Source organism: Tetrao urogallus (assembly GCF_951394365.1).
Source record: "Tetrao urogallus genome assembly, chromosome: 1".
Taxonomy (NCBI): Eukaryota; Metazoa; Chordata; class Aves; order Galliformes; family Phasianidae; genus Tetrao; species Tetrao urogallus.
In genome coordinates this window covers 16,516,929-16,530,875 of record NC_136813.1, presented here as the reverse complement: position 1 = coordinate 16,530,875, position 13,947 = coordinate 16,516,929, and the positions used below count along the sequence as shown (strand labels likewise).

The window sequence follows — 13,947 nt, the reverse complement described above, 5'->3', positions numbered from 1 at the left end:
AAAAGGAAACTTTCCATGAAAGGAAGACTATAAAACAAAGAGCTCTTCCACACTTCCACCTTGCAGAGTAGAATATAAAAGTAATATACAGATGCAAAGGTTTTCACTGAACTTGTCAAATACAGATCAGGCACAGTCAGTTTACCCAAGTACTTTTAGCTCAAAAAAGACACAAAAGAAAACACAGAAGTGTTTTCTGTCTAACCCCATAATTTAGTTAAGAGTGACTTCTAGGAAAGAAAATATTCTACTTCAAGTTTTATTCAGTCTTGACCTCATAAGAATGGAGTAAGGCCATAACCCAACCTCAAACAGCGTGTCAAGGAATATTACATTCTCTTAACTGAAGGGAGTTCACACAACACCACATACTAAACACAAGAAGAATTTCGGAAACGAACCTTTTCACACAGTGATTTATTAACTAATGTAATGCACTTGATAGCACAGTGCTAGTAACAAATCACAACAACGTCCCAATAAAAGGATACAGTTAAAAAACCAACACTAAAGCCTTCACAGGACTGAAAAAAAAAAAAAAAAACAACAAATAAAAACCAACAAAAAAACTAGCCCTCAAACAAGAAAAATCTCTTGGAAGCAAGGCTGCTTAGCAACAAGCCTTAGTTGCTAGGATGCACTCCTTTAACATACCATCATGAATACTAGCACGGCAGAAGAATAATTTGGTATGAACAAAAGCCCATGAAAAAGAGTGGGACTTAAGTGCGTCTGGTTTCCCCTCCGAGAACAATGCAGCTGCCAAAGCAATCTGGAAGGCCCGACATCATTGTTCCCAAGCCTGCAATCTGCTGGGACTCGAGGAAGTCCTGTTAATGGGCAACACTCCTAAGCTGGCCTGAAAAGTTGAGCTGGCTCATGTACTGCTGGCGCTGAGCGCGCCCAGATAATGGGGCGCTGCCTAAATCCATGTACTGTGAAATGGTATTTCAGCACTGAGCTAAAAGCAGGGGGATTTTTTTTTTTTTTTGAAGTGGGAAGGATGAGGTTGGATATTAACATCATAGAATAAACACATCTCGAAGCGTCCAAGTGACAAGGACGTTTTGTTTGTCAAGCGTTAGTTGAAATAATACTTAAGTCATCTTCCAGTTGCTTCTTCGCTGAAGTTTAAGTGCCTCAAAGCAACTGCGATCACAAAACCCTTCAGTGTGATTAAAAACCTCATTGGCATATGAATGTATTCAAAGATCAGCCTTTATATGAAATATACTTCAGACGATTTGCACATCATCTGCATACAAAAGCGGCCAGGAGTTGAGCTTTGTGCCTTGTTGGAATGTCTATCATCACTCTCACATGTACCTCTTCTAAGTCTCTTCTCTTTCTCTCAAGGGCAGTTAAATGATTCACCTACTGTAAGCCCCAAATTAAAGATACCAGAAACATTTTGCATAAGCAGTACGCTACTCCTGGCATTTGGCCTAGGCCCTGCTCACAAACTTTTCAGAGAAACGCTTGCAATATCTGAACTTTCACACCATATCCATGGTTGGCAGCATCTCTTGAAATTCTATATGTGGGAGCTCGCAAGGCAATGCCCTACATGAGACCCATGGATTAGAACCACGAAGATCAGATGTTCTGTTAAACGCTGGAGTTGATTATTTTATCTTGATGTGGTTAGCAAAGAGGCAGTCTATTTGAGCCAACTTATAGTCCACATAAATGCCAGTGTATCTTCAGACAGGACAAAGAAGCTCACAAGAAAACAGAAAAGGTCACGTTTATTCAAGGAGGAACATCAGATAAGAAAAACTCCTTGCATTCTTTATTGACAAGAAACTCTCATTATGCATGTAGGTTTTAAAGCAGGCTTACTGGTACAATGCAAGACAGATGAGAAAAATACCCACTATGATTTCTGTCTCAACTGAGAGCCAAACAAGCAAATAAAGCCAGTGAAAAAAGTCTTGTCAAGGAAAGTCTGCAACTTTTGGTTGTGCTCACAGTGGAGTAACAGAATTTGTTTTATTTAAAGGAAAAAAAAAAAAAAAGAGTAACTTCCAATTTGAACATACTTACAGCAACAGAACTTTTAAGAACAAACTACAGCCTGATTGAAACTGCAGTATCTCACAGTGGGTTTGCTGATAAAGGCCTGAAATGCTGTATTACTGAGTCAAAGACATTTATCAGCACTGGGGATGAGCACTGCGCTACCATATTCTTTTTTCCATTTCTTAAGTTGCCACTACTTCTTGTAACCGCTAACAACAATCAACTCATTAATTCAATTCACACAAAATATTTCTGTTTCTCACAGGAATGAGGGAAAAGAACTCATCTAATCTTTTAATGCCTATTCTGAATATTTTCCACTTATGACTGAACATAAGAAAAGTATTTTAATGCAAATTTTGTTCATGGAGAAAAATAACAAGGAGGAAAAAAGTCTTGTGGCAAGGTAATAGAAATTGTGTATTCCCAAAAGACCTTCCACAAAGTTTCCGAAGATACATTCTACACTGAAACAGTTCCTCTTGTTTTCACACAGGAAGTCTTTTTCTAAGTCTTCTAAAAAGAGAATGGGAAATATTGAAATGGCAGTTTGTTGAAACGCTGTAATTACTTGTCACAAAAAGAAGTGCGGCGCTGATCAGGAAAGAAAAAAAATGAATGTATCTGTTACCCAAACCGTAACGCTACGGCAACAATGCAAATAAAATAATGAATATGTAATAAATACCTACTGCTGTAGTTTCTATGTATTTAATTACCATTGTATTTCAGCCAGTGCTGTTGTCTGCATCATTCTGCCCAACAAAGGAAGGATGTCCCATTGAACAGATTGGTTAATGCTCTGGGGCAACAGATGTCTACTGGAACTGCAGGAGACCAGCAACTGGTGGCCTGCCCATCTTCTGAAAACTTTCAATAGACTCATGCATATGTTCACACAATAGGGCATGTGGTAGAAATGCAAACCTCTTTTTAACCCCTTTATATACGCTCTTTCCCTCTCAACAGATATATGAAGGTCTTTGTTTTTAGGCTTTTTTTTTTTTTCTTTTTTTCTCCAGGATCCTTGGAACATAGCTCATGGAGTTACAGAGTTCTTCAGCTTAACATCTGAACTCAAAACATAAAACAAAACAGATTAGAAGCTTTATAAATTAACTGGACTAGATCTGACACTCTTATGAATCTCTTTCAAAGTACAAAAGCTTTCAGTAGAACATGTTCCCACCTGAGAATATCTCAATGGTCTGTATAGCACGACAGCACCTTCACGTGCCCCTCAAAAGAGCTCTTCCTATTTTCACACACAGAAAAATTTATTCATTGTATGGTATAACAAGGAAAATTGGTTTGCTTTTTAAAAAAGCTTTACTACCACTCAAAAATTGCAATAAACAGCAGCTTACTTGAAAAAAAAAAAAAAAAAAAAAAAAAAAAAGAAAGAAAAAAAGAATCATAACTCAAAGTCAAAACCTTCTTTTACTTCCAAAGGGGCTACAATAAAATTTGTTCTACTGATGGCTACTGCCTGCCATTTCCAAATTCTTGGAAACATACAATTTCTAATGCTTTTAGAAGTTCCTTCACAGACTGTACTGAGCTAGAAGACCACTCTTGAATACACTTTAAGATAAGTCTTCAGATACGTTTTCTCCTCTCTTTTTTTCCAGATGCCCAAAGCGTGCCAAACTCTGCTGACGCACACGCTCACGTTGTCAGAAGGCACACTGACCTGCTGGAACATCCGAAAGGAGAAATGTCCCATCTCTGCAGAGAGAAGCCCCTATACTTACGTTCGCTGGAAAGCACACAGGCATTGGTTTCTTGTAGCTGTTCCAGAAGCAACTCCTTAACACGATTTCAGCTGCAGACTCGATGCGAGCGAGCAGAACAATGAATGGACGAACAGATGGACCCGCAATGTCTTTGCTTAACCTATTACCGAGAGGAAGGGGAGCCAATCACAACCCGCGGTGCTCACAATTAGTTGGCTAGGCAGATGCAAGGCAACCTCCCCGCCCTGCATCAGGTTTGGGGTTTCTAAGATAAGCAAGTTGATGTCATTCACAGGGGCTGCCCCGGGCAGCATGTGTATTAACGAGGGGTGTGCAGCAACAATGGGCCATACAAAGGAGGCTAGCAGGCAGCTGCTGTATGAGAGCCAGAGTCATTAGGGAGCAGGCTGCCAACAAGAAACACCTGGCTTGGGCAGACTTTGGCTTCTCCTCATTGTTTCTAATTCATGAAACAAAGAAAAGAATTATTTTTAAGTGGTAAAAGTTGTGAGTTCTATCATAATAATGATAATATAAAAAAACGCTCCTAAGAAATATAAAGGCTATTCAGGAAACTTCCTTTGTATATTGAAGAGAAGCAAATCCATCACTAGCTATTTGCGTTCCCCTTTTCTCGTTAGCAAAATTAATCATATTGGTACAATGTGTGAGGAGCTATGAAAGGAGCTCACACCAAGCAATGAAAAGTATTCAGAAACTGCCTTCTGAATTTCCTGACACTTTTGTACATCGGTCAATAAGTGTAATATATGTGCACTAATGCAGAGCTATAGCAGGATTTCAGTGGGTGTATTTCAGTTTTGCTGGAAGGCAAAATTGATTAAAGCAACCCCAAATAATATTCATACATGGAACAAAGAGTATTTTTACGCAGCGGCACTGAAACATTAGGACACTTGATAGAAAGGCACTGAGAAGCACCCTTTGTCTGGGAGCCACTCATATTTGTTTGTAACAAAGCTTCTTTCCCTGTTATTTCATAGCCCTGCTCAGGATGTCAAGATTTTCCTGTTGCTTTGCAGTGATGCAATGCTTGCCGGGAAATCAGGAGCTTGACCACAGCCAGCACGTTGTATGTTCTGTTTTATTTTCATGGAGGTAAGCCCCAATGAAACCTAAACCCAAACTCAGCCTTGCCTACCCGTCCCAATCCAACAGGCCCCACAGCACACAGACTGTGCCATATAATAGCAGCAAGGCTCGAGGCTCAATTAAAAATACTGAAATCCCATGCCATCATGCTACTGCACTGATGGCTGCATCACACACTCAGCTAGCACACTGCCCAGCAGAAGCCCACGCTCTGCTTTCCCTGGGTTGCACTGCCCATGGCCAGAGAGCTGCTGCCTCACAGCCCTTCAGTTGGTTGCAGGAGCTCCTCACTGATTTCTGCCACTGTAGCACAAAGGCCAAGAGAAAGCTACCCATGAGCCCAGTGGGAAGCCTGATCTCCAGCACTGGATTAAGCCTCTTTGCGAACAGCAAATAAAAGCTGTGATCTGAAAAAGCTAATCAGACCCTGCTGCGGTATTTAGACTACCTCAGTTGCTGGTATTGGATAACGTTAAGCATATTAAAACTCCTACAGGCAAAATAAGAAGCCAGCCCGGCTCACCTATGCCCAAGAGCTGCACACAGCATCACTTGGCATCAGACATCAGTTCAGGATCTTCCTAACTGGAGCCAGGCACTTTTTGTGCTACCCTCAGCCAAAATAAGCATTTTTGGTACGTAAGATACCAGTTATGTCCATGTGTAACATGCTGAGAACTTCACAGTTCAGGCAAATTTGTGATCCAGTGTGAGAACCTGCCTTAAAAATAAGGGTATAAGCTTTGCTAGTTTACTTGCAAATAAGCCTTCTTTGCCTTAATGTGTTCTTCAGTAACAAGTAGAGTAATAAACAACAATGCACAAAACCAAACACTCCCACACCACCAAACAACTTCCCACACTCCAACCTCATGTCTTCACAGAATCAGTTCTGACTGTCAGCTGCTGATAAATCTTCACTCTTGCACTACGACTGAATTTAATTACTTGTGTTATATTCATTTATATCAAATATTCCAGCAGGCTGCAGTTGCATGAATTAAGAAAACATTTTCTAATTCGACTCCTTGCATGATGTCAGCTACTTAAAGCAGCCACCTGTACCTGAAGAATTTTCTCCGCTCATCCCTAAAAGTTATGCTGCCCAAGGCTTACAAGACATCACATCACCCTATTAAATCATGTCTGCAACGACAGCAAAGCTTTCCAACTGTGAATGAGGTGGTCAACAAAGAAACCTTAGTCAGAAACGATGTGGATCTCCCATCTCATCTGTGATAGGCTACAACAGCATCACTCGGAATACATGGTGCAAATGAACAAAGTAAGCTCTGCTTGGCTAAAACCTGCAAATCCAATAACTTGACTAGTTGTGCAACCTTTAGAACACAGTCAGTAAATTAAATCCAGTCACCAAAATAAAGCATTTGGCAGCTCTTTCAGGAAGCTCCAAACACCTATTTTTTGAGATTCCTAAAGATCAGACATTACAAACAGTGCTCATCAGGTCCCTAATACCATCTGATTGAAGAGTAAGGAAACACAAAGCTGCAAGCTGGCTGGCTGGACATGGCAGGACAATCAGGGACTGGGCTGAACTGCATGGCTGAGGGGTCCCATGGGCCAGAGGAGAGAGCTGCAGCACCTGGGAAATTCAGGTGGCGTAGGCTGAATTTACTGGGGAAATGCTACTATAAACAAAAATCAGAAAGAAAAAAAGATAGCTGCTACTTGCAGCCAACTCTTCTCATTTCAAACATGAAAACAAAGCCGCTTTTTAAGAAGAAATGATTTTATGCGAGCATACAAAATGGTCATTCTGTAACTCAAGTGGTATTGTTGCAGCAATCAGAAAGACAGCTTGTCCTATTACAGCATTTCATTATCTTTTATTGCAGAACTTTATGCTAAGCATCCAGTTATAAACGATGCATTTGCAAGAATAGATTGTACAAGTTAAATCAATCACATACCACTGCATGTATGAAATAGAGACAAAGGTTGTATACTGAGACAAAGCCCACTGCTGTGTCACAGCAAAATATCCTACGTTTACTATTGTCCTGGGGAGCTGCAAGGGAAGTGCTTATATTTCAGATCAGGAAGTGGAAGTAAAACAAAAATTCCTCTTTATCAGTTAGCAACTGGAGTGGTACCAACTATCTCAAGTATAACACTTGGAAAGAAGGCTGCTTAGTTTTGAGGAATGGCAAATGGTGCTCATGGCTGTACCCACATGGTCACTAAACCAAACAAAAACCCACCACCACTCCATGCAGAGGAATGAATTAAATGACCAGCAAAAACTCCCTGGAATTCAGAAAAACAACTGGTGTTATGATAAAGATGAGTAATGCTTTGCCTAGGGAAAATGACTAGCCTTTAAAAAAATAATTACAAGCATCAAACACATTTTAAAATGTAGTACAATTTCTCTATAGAATAACATATAAAACCATCTCCAAAAACAGTGAAACAAGTGGCAAGGAGTTATTTCACTTCCAGAAAGAAGGCTCAGCTGCCTGTAGTTACACTTAACATTTAACAAAGCAGAGAGGCATTCCTCTCCAGGCCATAACCTTCAAAGGGGTCCAGGTGGCCTGCAGGTTCTGATATAAGCCTGCCCAACGATCAGTATGGACTGAGCACAAAACTAGAGCAATGCTTCTCCATGGAACCACAGCACCATGAAATCGCTGAGGTTTGAAGGGACCGCTGGGTGTCTCTGACCCAAGTCCTGCTCCAGCAGGGACACCCAGAGCAGGGTGCCCAGGGCCATGTCCAGGTGGCTTTGGAAGACCTCCAAGAAGACCCCAGAGTCTCCGTGCAGCCTGCGCCAGTGCTCCATCACCTGCATAGCACAGCAGTGCTCCTGGTGGTCAGAGGGAATCTCCTGTGCTCCAGTTTGCACTTACTGCCTCTTATCCTGGCACTGGGCACCACTGAGCAGAGCCAGGCTCTGTTCTCACTGCACTGCCTTCAGGGATTTATAGACATTGATTGGATCCTCTTGAGCCTCCCCTTCTCAGCTGAGCAGTCCCAGCTCTCAGCCTCACAGGAGAGATGCTCTGGTCCCTGAACGATCTTGGTGCCCCTTTGTTGGACTCTCTTCAACATGTCCAATTCGCACAGGAGTAAAAGACTGTGAGGCCTATGCAATACTGTGAATCTTAAATTGCATGATGCCCTGATACAGATTCTGACAGAAAGAAAAAAAAAAAGTCTTTTTTTTCCTTTTAAAAATGCAAATATGGAAAAACACAACAGCCATCACTAGTGCTGAGTGCAAGTCTAATAGTTCTGTTCATTTTCTTTAGAACTGCACTGTAATGCAATATCTTATATTTTTGTCCACCTTTTCTGGTGGTGCAAGTGCCTAAAATATCTTAAGTTATTAAGAAAACCCAGATTAAAAAACCTTAAAAAAAGAAAAAAAGAGAAAAACCACCCACTAATAGTTACCAAATCCCAGATTGAAGAGTCTATCTTGTTTTTACCCGGCTTGCTAAAGAAAACCAAGAAAAGCCACTTTCACTCTAGGCCTTCCAGCTCTATCAGAAAGCCCTCCAGGTGGCTGCAGGACAGAAGATGCCCAAAGCCCCTGCGTGCCCCAAGATGGCAGCCGAGCCACTGACAGCAGGGCAACACAGCACATCTCTGCCACAAACCAGAGGACAATTAGTTTAAGATCACTGCCAAAGAGTACACCGTTAAAGTTCTAACTTTTTTTATTATTATTACTTATGAATTGGAGGAGAGACACCAAGCTACAAATCACTCTAGAGCCAAAAAGAAGTTTCCGGTGATACATGTTGGATTTGATCTCTTCCCACTTCCAAAATGAGTCACGCTGTCTGGGTGTTTTCTGAACATGAAAATCTGAACTGCCTAATTAACTTTCCTTGTGACAATATTGGGCGTCCAGACAATGCCTACAACTGTACAAAGTGTACGCCGTCATGCTTAGCAAAGTACTTCTATTCAAATTTGTTCTGTCAGAAGAAAATCCTTTAACAAAACTAACATGGTTAAGTGAAAAGAAGTATTCTCTTCATTTAAATACAAATTTAAGAGACTTCACTAGTCAACCTCCCATCTTTTATCTGTGCCACGCTATTATTAAGAGTTTGAAAGGAGTGTCAGAGGAAAATAGGCTTCTCAAACCATCTAGCAACACGGACAGGTTGTGTTCCAGGTCATGCTGCTGGCAACAGAGCTCCTTAATCTCCAGGGTTCCTGGATGGAGTTCAAGGTGTTGGTTGGATTTTGTGTAGCCCTAAATGGCTTCACAGGGTTATGTTTGAGAGACAATTCCTGTGCCTGTAGCATGCTGCTGCAGTTGTCATTTTGGACTGGAGCCTTCCCCGAGGGAGCTGCCAGCAGCAGATTTTCTGCATGACTTTCAACCTCATAATTTATTGGGATAAAAGATAGAGAAGTATGTTAAGGTCCAAATCTTCACCCAGATTTTAAAGTTAAGAAGGAAGAAAGACAGAGCTGGCAAATATGGTTTGCTGAGACACACTTAGTGTATAATTCTTTCTTACTTTCTGGAGAGGCTTTTAATAGAACTGACAAGCAGCAACAATAGGCAGACTCTATAGTAAGTAGGTTACTGTAGCAGCAAATGCAAGTTCAAAAATAAATTAAGAGAAAATAGCTGCACAGCAGCTATCAGACTACCTGTCACTTGGGTATGGGGTTTTCTTGAGGTTTGCTGTATTCCTGAAATCAGGAGAGCCCACCAGGAAGTTGGTAACTAAGCTACACACACCGTCTCTTTGAAATCCTAGTATTTTATATATTAACAAAACAGCTTGCCCACTTTCATTTAATTATCTAATATATCAAAAAGAGACAAACCATCTGTTAGTGATTTTACATAATCTTTGTAGGTCTTTGGAGTCTCAGGTTCACTTCATTCTAAGCTCAGAACATTGCAACTTTTAAATTAGAAATGAATACTGCAGACGAAATTTTCTCTACATTTAGTACACAGGTTGTGGTTTTATTTTTAAAGTTGGAAAGCAGACCAGATCTTTGTCCTGTGAATGAATACCTGGTACAGATTTCTTCATTAAAAATAATATACTGCAAGCCTTTTTGGCCCTGAGAGCTCTCATTCTGTGAGTTGCAACTACTGGCTGTTACTCCTCTAGTGCAAGCTTTTGATGTGATTATTTCTGTCTTCTTCACACCCTCTTGCTATATAGCTGAAGAGAGCAATAAGATCTTCCTCAACTGTCCCTTACCACGGCTGAACACATTTAAGTGTCCCAGCCTCTCTGCAGGCGAGTACCTCAGCCCTCACCCACCCTGGCAGCTGCTCTCAGCACTCCCTCCGGTAAGGCCATATCTTCTGCTGTCCTTCAGAGACCAGAACTGGACGTGGTGCTCCAAAGGCAAGCCCCAAAGTTAAAAAGATGCAAACAATCACTACATGATCTACTGACTGCATGCTTGCTAATGCAGCACACTTGGCCTTATTACCTCTTCTTGCAACGTCATCTTGCACTTAGCAGACAATGAGGCTTTCCTTTCCACAAAAGCATTGCGCATCAGCAGATGGACTAACCTCTACTTGCAATGCCCACTGGAGGCATCTGCTTTCAGCCCCTGCTACATTTTCTTCCCAGTGCTCCCAAAGGCACACTGATGAATCCAAGATGCAGATGAACAATTCAAACTGCTTTCTGTATATAGAGAACAGAAAGATCAGCATTGAAATGACAACACTTGTTCTCACAGTAGAGGGTTTCCTTGTCTAGGGTTCCATATATCATGTGTAAAAAGCTGCTGTCTAAAACTTAGCAAGTATTCTCATCAGCAGAGAAATAGCCAAAGTCACTTCTGTGTTCAGTTCCATCTTGATGGAATTCAAAGAACAATGGATTTTGGTGTTACACGCAGTTACATGTGAGCTACACTACTAGCTGGTCTCATGAAAGTTGCCCATTTTATGAAACAAATCAAATGGAGGACCACCACCAAACAAAACCTCATGGGGAAACCATGCATGGAACTAAGAGTTAAACTTCAATAAAGTTCAAGCACAGTTATTCTGAGTCTTGGAAAAATGCTGGCTGTGTCATTCCACAATGCAAGGACATACCAAACTTCTGGAAGGAACTGCAGTTTCTCTCATAACTCATCAGGCAAGGGGATGTCACCAAGTGCTGCTCATAACACAAGGGATGGTACATTCAGGGAAGAAAGCAGAGAGTTCAGAGGAAGCAATGTCTGAACTTTGAATGAAATCTGGTGATGAGGTCAAACTCCAGCCAGTGGGTACTACTAAATGTATTCACGAGACACACGACCTTTTTGCTGGAACCTGCTGAAGGCTTTGCCAATGTATGCGGGATATCAGATATTATCCTCCATGCAACAGCTATCACAAAAAGCTACCAACGGCCAGATGATTGAGTGTCTGGAGGAAACTAGAGTTAAAGCAGAAAACTCTGATTTCCATCCTTCAGCTGTAACTATGGGCTATAGCTCAGCAACAACTTCAGGAAGCCCAGACTGTAATCCAACTGCGACAGCTCTGAAACAGCAGAGTCCAACTCACAGCTCAGTTGGCAGCCAGCAAGGACAGCAGCAACAACCCCAGAGCAGCTGCTGAGCCTTGTTAGCCAGGTGCACTGCCCTGGGCATTTGCAATCACAGCCCTTCCCTGGCCAGGAGAAACCACTTCCAGAGGTGCGTTCAGCAAGATGAACAATAGGCACTGGTATTGATGGGAGAGATTATCTGAGGTTTTCCAAGGAGTTGAAAGTTTTAAGCTGGGAAGGCCTTAGGGGATGCTGCTACAATCTGTGAGGCTCTCAGAGCCTCCCTTTGATAGAATGGAGAGCTCCACACAAGAAAGCACTGATGGCACTCCATAGCGGAAGTGTCTCTCATCGAGGATGAGGATTTAATGCTTTGTGCAGGAAAGATGAGGTAACTGAGAGGCTCAAACTACAGCTTTACAGATGGTGGATTTGAGAGAACTATCCAAATCTGGGCACCAATTATAATGCAACTGCATAGCACAGTGACAAAAGATTGCAGATAGCAGCTATGACAGTAGCACCAGTTTGCAGAACAAAAGTAAATGGGGACAGTAGTTTCAGTAGTAACAGAATTGGAGCCTGCCCCCTCCAACCAGTCTCAGCCCAAGTGCCACATTTCATGAGCTCTCAGATAAAAGCTCTAAGTCACAGCAGAACAGAAATTTTCAACTCATCGCAAAATTTCAAAGTTTTATGGCAATCTTCTTCAAAAACTGACTCACTGATTTCTCAACACATCACTTTTTATAGCTCAGATGGGAGGATGGCTCACACAACTGGTCTTTTAGGAACTGTCATGATGGTTTTTGTCAATTACTGAAGCACTCAAGGGTTTCAGACTCTTTCCAGCCTCAGAGCCCTCGCTGCCCGCAGCGTGCAAACTGCTTGCCAGGTACTCACAGTAGCAGCAGAGGCATGCTTACTGCTCAGCTTCACTCACTTCCCCAGTCTTGGGCACTACTCTGTAACTTCCAACCTCCTCCTAAGACATTCCTTTCATACCAAAAGAAATTACTGTATTTCTTCCACTGGGAGGATTACTAATGACCTTTAAACTTTCCTTCACTCCCAACCACTTAGTGTTGTGCTGTCTCTTCCTCACTTCTCTCAAAATACCAACTTCCATTTAAGCAAAACCTCTCCTTCCAAACACGGCTTTTGTTTTCTCTCTACCCACCCTCAAGAAAACCACATTTTATAAGAATGTGTGTTAAACAGTTTGTACAATCTTGCAGAAGTTTTACACGTATTTATCCTAAAAGAACTCAGACCCCATTTCTGTTTTAGCCCCAGAATACTTTGGGCTCAAACAAAGGTATTGGGAGCGGCATTTCCTGAGTCTCATCACATAACCTTTCTACATTTAAAGGTCAAGAGACCCCTGTAGCATTTTTTTGTTCATCTGTGTGCACATACACACATAGGTACACATAAACAGACATCTCCCCTGGCAGGGAGGAGGCTGATGTATGTGAAACCCAGAGCACTACACTGGTGTCATAAATCAAGAGAAAACAGCCTTACAACAGCCAGGCAGAGTGTGAGGAGAGCCTGGCAAAACACAGTCAGCAGCCGCAGAAGGAGAGATGTTTTTCTTCTCCCTCAAGCTTCAGAATGGTCATCTACACCTTTCCAGATGGGACTGTAGCAGTCCAGGGCTGAAAACCCAACTACTCTTTCAGAACACTTGAATTCTGCAGCATTCCAGCATTCAAGAATGAAAGGAGCTAGGGTTTATCGAAACGTTTAAGTAATTCCTGAACTTGGGGGCAAAGCATCCTTGCGGAGTGGAAGTGTCAGGTGCAGAGTCGAGCACTTCAGTAAGCAAAATGCAATCTGAATTTTTGGTTGGATGAGCTCAGCCTTATACAAGAAATGTGATCTAGCCTGAAATAATCAATATGGAAACAGGTAAAGAGAGCAATGCCTTGTTCATCTAAGCACAAAGCCCCAAGGTTAGGAAAACCTTCAGCAACTTCTGCTCATCAATAAATACCACGGCATGGAACATGCTTTTTGACAGTCTCAAGCTGCTCCGCAGCAATATGTGAAAATGCAGAGCTTTACACAGAAAAACATCCATCCATACCTCCCCTCTCAAACTCCTATTCCACATGACATATAGAGGAAAAACAGCGAGGGGGGGAAAAATTAAAGCAGAAGGAAGGGGGAAAAGAGAAGTAAAATTCGAGAGAGAAATGTCTCATAATTCTACCAGGAAGGCAATTATGAGCAGATTACAATTGATTTTCTATCTGTGTGCTAACTGGAAATGACCAGGAGGTATGAAAAATGACTCCACTTCTTGTTTCACCATCCTATCTCTGCCATTGTCATACACTGCTTTTAACATGCAATTTAGTAACTGAAATGAAATAAGTGAGAATTCTGAGCATAAAATTGGGCTGGTTCAATTAATGGGTTACTCACTCCAAACATATGGCAGTGGTCGTACGCTCACTGTAAATATTTAGTGTGCTGGAAGACAGGAGGCATTTTAAACATAGCTATACAGCACATAACAAGCGATATAATGCATAACTACACAATAATCCAGT

At 41.7% G+C, this 13,947-nt stretch overlaps 1 protein-coding gene across 1 annotated transcript in view; it reads right to left on the bottom strand.

Moving 5' to 3' along the window:
* The window catches only part of ZC3H12C (zinc finger CCCH-type containing 12C), a gene marked incomplete at both ends in the record, with an annotated part of 35,858 nt that overhangs the window by 18,512 nt on the left and 3,399 nt on the right, over positions 1 to 13,947 (bottom strand). The gene's annotated exons all lie outside the window — the stretch shown is intronic.